The 6,928-nt window shown below is 40.4% G+C and overlaps 1 pseudogene; it reads left to right on the top strand.

Annotated features, from left to right (window-relative positions):
* The first annotated feature begins 1,444 nt into the window (after positions 1 to 1,444).
* Positions 1,445 to 6,928, top strand: part of LOC123246502 — a 138,600-nt pseudogene continuing 133,116 nt past the window's right edge.

The following is a 6,928-nucleotide window of genomic DNA, read 5'->3' as shown; positions in this document are numbered from 1 at the left end:
GTATCTAGCACAGTGTAGACATATACTAGATATATACTGGAACATAGTGTAGACACTGAAGAAATGCTTTTTGATTGTTTAATTAGTGAAAATAATAGGTCAGGTGAAATATTCCTAAAAGGGCTAAAAGAGGATGGGAGTTATGTAAGGTGAAATAGGCAAATCAACTGAAATAGTTGAGTTAAACTTGGGATAAATAAATTGTTTGTGCTCAAAGGTTTAGACCAGTGCTGAACCAGGTGGTAGGTGTTAACAGGCTATAGGCCAGATGATAGGCCTCACCTGCAGTTGATGAAGTTTAAAAACAATCTGACTGCTTCTTTTGATGGTATAAACCAGTGGTTCCCAAACTTTTTTGGCCTACCGCCCCCTTTCCAGGAAAAATATTACTTAGCCCCCTGGAAATTAATTTTTTAAAAATTTTAATAGCAATTAATAGTAAAGATAAATGCACCTGTGGCCATCACTGCCTCCTTAGATCGCTACAGCACCCACCAGGGGGTGGTAGCACCCACTTTGGGAATCACTATAAACTATAAACAGTAAATGGGTTTTTTCATTAACTCAGGAAGAGCAGAGGACCAGAGAGAAAGGTGACCCTAATCTTCCTCTCTAATCTCCTCTCAAAATCTATGGACTCCTCACAGAGTCCTCTTCTGGATCTTGATGCTTCCTAATTTACTCTCTCTGACTATTTAGACCCTCTATCCAACTTCCTGATCTAATCTGGTCCTCAATTGTTATTTTGAAGAATTAGTCTATCAGTAGCAAATAGGGTGAAGCAGACTGGGAAATTCATCTTCTTGGATTGAGCCTAAATCTCAGACCCGTCACTGGGCTTTGATTAGGTTCTTCTTAGTTGGCACCGGATCTCAGGACTATAGTGAAGAAAGACGGATAGGCTATCTCTCACTTGATGACTCTATAGCAGAATTACAGGCTTCCAAGGAAAGTCAGGTAGCCTCCCTTTTGGATAGACCAATGGCAGGAAGTGCTCCCTCCAAACTCCTTGAAGAGACAGGAACACTTCCCCAAACTGTTTCTGTGAGTTTCCTTTTATACAGTCCTCACAATCTAGAATCTTCTCCATTTAGTCCTGTGCATGTGCCAGCCCTCTTCTGTAAAGTCCTGCATCAGACTTTTGCAGAAGCTTTCACCTGTCTCTCTCACTCTTACAAAGGGAAAGAGAAGGGGATGTGAGACATATTGAGAAGGTGGAATCAACAATACTCAGCAACTGATTTAATTGGGGTGTGGGGGTGGTGCAGAGTGAGTAAGAGTGGTGAATCAAGGATGAGTACTAGGCTGTTAGGCTAGATGATTTCAGTGGCTTCCTATTGGTTCCAGGTTCCAGTGGTGGCTTTGAGTGACATAGGGAAGTCAGGAGGTGATGAGGTTCTAGGGGAGACAAATTCTGTTCTAGACTTGTGAGTTTAAGACGAAAATGGAACATAAAGGTGGAAAGGTCCTGCAGGTAGTTGTAGTTTCAGGAGTGGAGCTTGGAAAAGAGACAAAGGTTGGACTGATAAGTATATGAGTCATTTGTGTGAAGATAATAGTTGAGTTGATGAGAGCTAATGAGATCACTGAGAAAGGAACCAGGACAGAGCCCTGAATTACATCCAAACATTGGGGGTTGAGGGAAGGATGACATAGAAACCAAACTCTCTAGATCTTGGTTTTCTCCTCTTTAAAATGAGGGGTTGGACTAGATGACCTTCTAAGGTCCTTTCCAGTCCTAAATCTATGCTCTCATGAAATCTGAGTGCTGACTGATGTTAGCTAGTTGTTACCTTGTGTGTGGTGCAATGGATAGACCTGAAGGAGAGAGGACTTGAATTCAAAGCCAACTTAAGACACTTACTAGCAGTGTGACCCCAGGCAAGTCATTTAACCTGTTTGCCTTAGTTCCCTCCTCTATAAATTGAGGGTAATAACATTTTATCTCCCAGAGTTTTTGTGAGGACAATATTTGTAAAGTGTGTTTCAAATTTAAAAGAGTTACATAAATGCTAGCTATTATTGGGTAAATTATTTTACTATTCTGAGCTTCTTTATCTGTAAAATGATAGTATTGGAAACTAGGCAGTCTTTAAGTTTCACTTTCACCTTTGGGGTCTTTTTTCAGCTATGTGATTCTATGATTAACCAATACTTAATAAAAAGTAATATAATATTGGACTTATTTAATATAAATAATCATTTTAATTCAACATTCATCAATCACTTAATATGGATGACATCAAGGTCTAATTTTCCATTCCTCTGTGTCCATGTCCTAAACCAGTGGCAAACTTTTTAAAGAGGGGGCCAAAGGAAAGGAAATGATCATCTGTCAGTGTGTTTCTAAGGCAACTTAGAAGTTCTCTTTTGAAGTTTCATTGTATTGTATCCTACTCATTGTACTAGCCAGATTAGGAATAATGTTGCCGGGCCACATAGAACATTTCAGGGGGCTGCATCAGGCCTGAGGGCTGTAGTTTGCTCATCACTGTCCTAAACCATTATAATTTTCTACTTTTCCCCACTTTCCAAATAATCCTTGTCACTTTTCCTTTTCCTAAAAACTTTCTTCTTATTTTTTTAACAGCGAGATATATATTTTTATTTTGTTATTATACACTTAGTAATCACCACCATTAAAAAACCACCACCACCACCAAAAAACATTTAACTAAACAAATTTGTAAAAAAAATTAAATGCAAGGGGACAGCCCTGTAGTTCAGTGGATTGAGAGCCAGGCCTAGAAATGGGAGGTCCTAGGTTCAAATCTGGCCTCAGACACTTCTCAGCTGTGTGACCCTGGGCAAGTCACTTAACCCCATTGCCTAACCCTTACCACTCTTCTGCCTTGGAGCCAATACACAGTATTGACTCCAAATGGAAGGTAAGGGTTTAAAAAAAAATTATATGCAAAAATACAAATTCCACATTGTTCACAATTTGTTTAAAATTTGTAAATAGTACATATATGCTAATAAACATCTGTTTTGGAGTTCCCTTTGGATCTGTTTTACTTGGTTACTTTTTTTGTGGTTGTTATTTTTTTTTTAACGTAATCATGGCATGTATTTTTTCTTATTCTCTTTTTGCCTCTTCACATATTTCCCTTGTTTTTTTTTTGTATTTCCAATATTTTCATTTCTAATAACATAATACAATCCATTACATTCAAATGTCACAATCTATTCAGCCATTTCTCCCATTCATTGCATTGTGTTATTTTCAGTTATTTTCTACTTCTAAAATTATTCTTCCTAAAAGTTTGTCATCTAGGTAACCTAAACATCACCCTGTATTTCTAGCACCTAGTAAAGAATCTTGCACATTTAAGCACAGCAGGTGCTTAATAAATGTTTGTTTAACTTAATTAAATTCCATACACTTGTTAACTGCCTATCACAGTAGTTCTTAAAGGGTGTGCTATGAGTTTCACCAAGTGTGCCACAAAATTTTGGATGTTGTATTACTGAAGATAAAAGCAAATTTATAATTGGGTTCAATCCAAACTTTACTTACCCAACACATGTGGTCTGGAAAGTGTAAGGAGAGATATAGGGAGTAGACTTGAGATTTTAATGATACAGAGAACTCATGGATGAATACACTCCCTCTACTATTGCATGTTGGCAACTTAAAGTTTTAGTAGAGTTGCCCAGAGTAATGATCAACAAACTATAGTACAAAAACAGAGGACCAGATTTGGTCCTTAGGTATCAGGTGAGAAAAGGAGCCAAAACTTCATCTGATCAGGCTTTTATCTTCTGCTGTATGTATCAACTAAGGGAAGGAGGCAAGGGGCCAGATCTGCCAACTTTCATCAGTGCCAGCACTGATGCCAGCACAAGGTAAGTTTCACTTCTTGCTGCCAGACTAATCACTGGCTGCCAGCCTGATCTCCCAGCCTAATTCCATCTCCTGATGAGCTGTCTTCTGCCTAATTTCCAGGTTTGAGAGGGAAGAGTATTGAATTTTTACCCCTGACCATCTGACTGTACCTTCCATCTTGTGCTACATTTGTCTAAAACTGGATCTCCACTCTCCTTTGGGAAGAAGAGTGGCACCCTCCACATGATGATGAATAGTCTCACACCAAACCATATCCTCATTCTAGTGATTCTGAACCCCTTGTAGGTCATCATCCAAACCCTATTCTCTATATTTTGCCACCTAATTCCTAACTTCCCACCCCAAAGTTTCAAACTAAGTTTACCCGCTCTTTCACTGTGCCTATGCCATAGGCTACAAATTTTCTTTCATCCTAAATCTTTTTCCACTCCTTCCATCTTGTAGTTATTATAGAAACCTGGGTCCCCAGTAATGACACAGCCTCCATGGCCACCTTTTCTAGTACTGGTTATCCATTCACTCAGTCCTCTTGGTTTGTTAGTTGAGGTGATCCTCCATGAAATCTCCAGGTTGTTGCCTTACCTCCATCACTCAATAATTTCTCTTTTTTTAAGGTTCAGGCAGTTCATATTTTCTACCCAGTCAAAATTCTGGAAGCTGTTATCTATATACCTCCAGGTCACTCCCCTCCATCAGTGAAATTAGTACATGGCTTATAATTTTCCTCTCCTCCCCAACTTCTTTCCTTTCACTAGGGAACTCCAGCATTCACACTGACTCTCAGGTTTCTCAACCAACTCACTTGCCATGGACTAATCTATTTCACATTAGCCACACACAAAGATGGTTATTTCTTTGATTTTGCCATTACCCCAAAATATACTACCTACATGTTCAAGAATTCTGAAATCCCCTCATCTGACCAGAATCTGCTGGATTTTCATATCTCTTTCTTTCTGCCTTCTCTTTTCTAACCCCACTCTTCATTAACTCCATGACCTCCAATCCCTTTGCTTCTCAATTCTCTCCCAGACCATGTCTCATACTCTACCTATTTTCTCCACTTCTGCCCATCTTGACCTTGTGATGAACCAGTTCAACTCCACACTTTTTTTGAATCTCTTATCATTTCACAGACGGTGTCCTGCCAAGCCTCAGTCTCATATCACTCCCACCATCTACTTACACCTCCCTTATCACCTCATTATGCCATTCTCAACAGCAGCTATCCCAAACTTTTCATCCATTCTCAGACTTTCCATGGCTCTTTCTCCTCCCACTGCCTTTGCTGAGAAACTTGCCTCATAAATTACAGAAAAAAATTAGTTCTCTCTTCTCCCTCATATTACTTATATACCTTCTGCCACTATCTCTTTCTTTACCCTTATCTCACATGATGAAGTGACCTTATTCTTTACTAAGGCTAACTCCTCCATCCCATCTCCTCTAAAAGATTTCTCCTTCTATTTTCTTTAGCCTAGGACAGTTTTAATCTCTCCCTGTCTACTGGCTCCTTACCTATTGCTTACAAATATCCCCATGTCTCTCCCATTCTCAAAAAATCCTTATTTGATCCTTCCACCTCTGCTATTCCCTGCTATCCTCTGCTTCCATCCCCACATCTCTTCTGCCTTTTATGGCTAATCATACTTTCTCTACTTTCACTCTCTTCTTTAACCCCTTTAAATCTGACATGTGACTTCATCAGTCCATTAAAACTGCTCTCTAGAGCCACCAATTATCTCTTTCCCTTTTAAAAATAAAAAGCCCTTACCTTCTGTCTTAGAATTAGTACTACAACTTCCGGGTTAAGATGGCGGCAGAGTAAGAAGCAGCTCTTAACCTCTCCTGACCAAAACACACAAAACTCCTCAAGGGGACATAAAAACAAGTCCAGACGAACGGAGGAACCCCACAACAGGGCACAGCGTGGAAGGTACGTGGAATCGAGACAGTTCCAGGCTAAAAAGGGCTCTCACTCAATTGCGAGCTGAGCAACCGCCCCACCCCCACCCCCTCCACACTCACCTATAGCTCCGAACCCAGATAAAAAGAAATAGAGCAAGTTTGGGGCACCCATCGAGTCATCGGCAGCTCCGGGACCTGTTCCTGAGAGCAGCAAGACTTAGGACCCCATTAAGTCAAGAACGCACGCGAAATCTGAGCGCGCGGGAACAGAGAGTGGACGCTGGGCGCGCGCCCGCTGAGCCGAGGCGTGGGTGGAGGCAAACACAGCCAGGAACTAAAGCCTAAGTGGGGAACCAGTGCAGACGGGTATACGACTGTGGAAGTAGCTCCCTGAGACTTGTAAAGGATCCTCCTGCAGAGGATCAAGCAAGGGAATCCACCAGGGGGCTTGACCTTGGAAAAAACTGGAACTCAGACCTCAGGAGCCAATAGATCTCAGACAGACACAGAGAGCGAGGATAAACCTGAGAAGCTGCTGGGCTAATGATGGCTAATCAGTTACAGGAAATTCAGAAGAGAAAGAATAATAACAAAAAAAAGAAGTCTTTAACACTCGACAGCTTCTACACAGAGAAAATCCAGACAACCGAGCAAACAGAGGAGGAGAACAAACAACCATCCAGACCCTCCCCAAATAAGGAAAACTCCTCACAAGCTATGGAAGAGTTCAAATCTGAGATTCTGAGGAAAATGGAAGAGATCTGGCAAGAAAATAACAGCTTAAAAGGTAGAATCTTGCAACTGGAAAGCGAGGCTCAGAAACCAAATGAACTGATAAGCAAATTGAACACAAGAAATGACCAGATTGAAAAGGAATACCAGAAGATTATGGCCGAAAACAAGAAGATTATGGCCGAAAACCAAAAGATTATGGCCGATTACCAGAAGATTATGGCCGAAAACCAAAAGATTATAGCCGAAAATCAATCCCTAAAGGCTAGAATTGAGCAAGTAGAAACTAATGATCTCTCAAGACAACAAGAACAAATAAAACAAAGCCAAAAGACTGAAAAAATAGAAGGAAACATGAAATATCTCAGTGAGAGAGTGACAGACCAAGAAAACCGGTCTAGAAGAGACAATTTGAGAATAATTGGTCTTCCAGAAAAA

The sequence above is a fragment of the Gracilinanus agilis genome, chromosome 4 (genome assembly GCF_016433145.1).
Source record: "Gracilinanus agilis isolate LMUSP501 chromosome 4, AgileGrace, whole genome shotgun sequence".
NCBI lineage: Eukaryota > Metazoa > Chordata > Mammalia > Didelphimorphia > Didelphidae > Gracilinanus > Gracilinanus agilis.
This window is presented reverse-complemented; position numbering and strand designations above follow the sequence as displayed.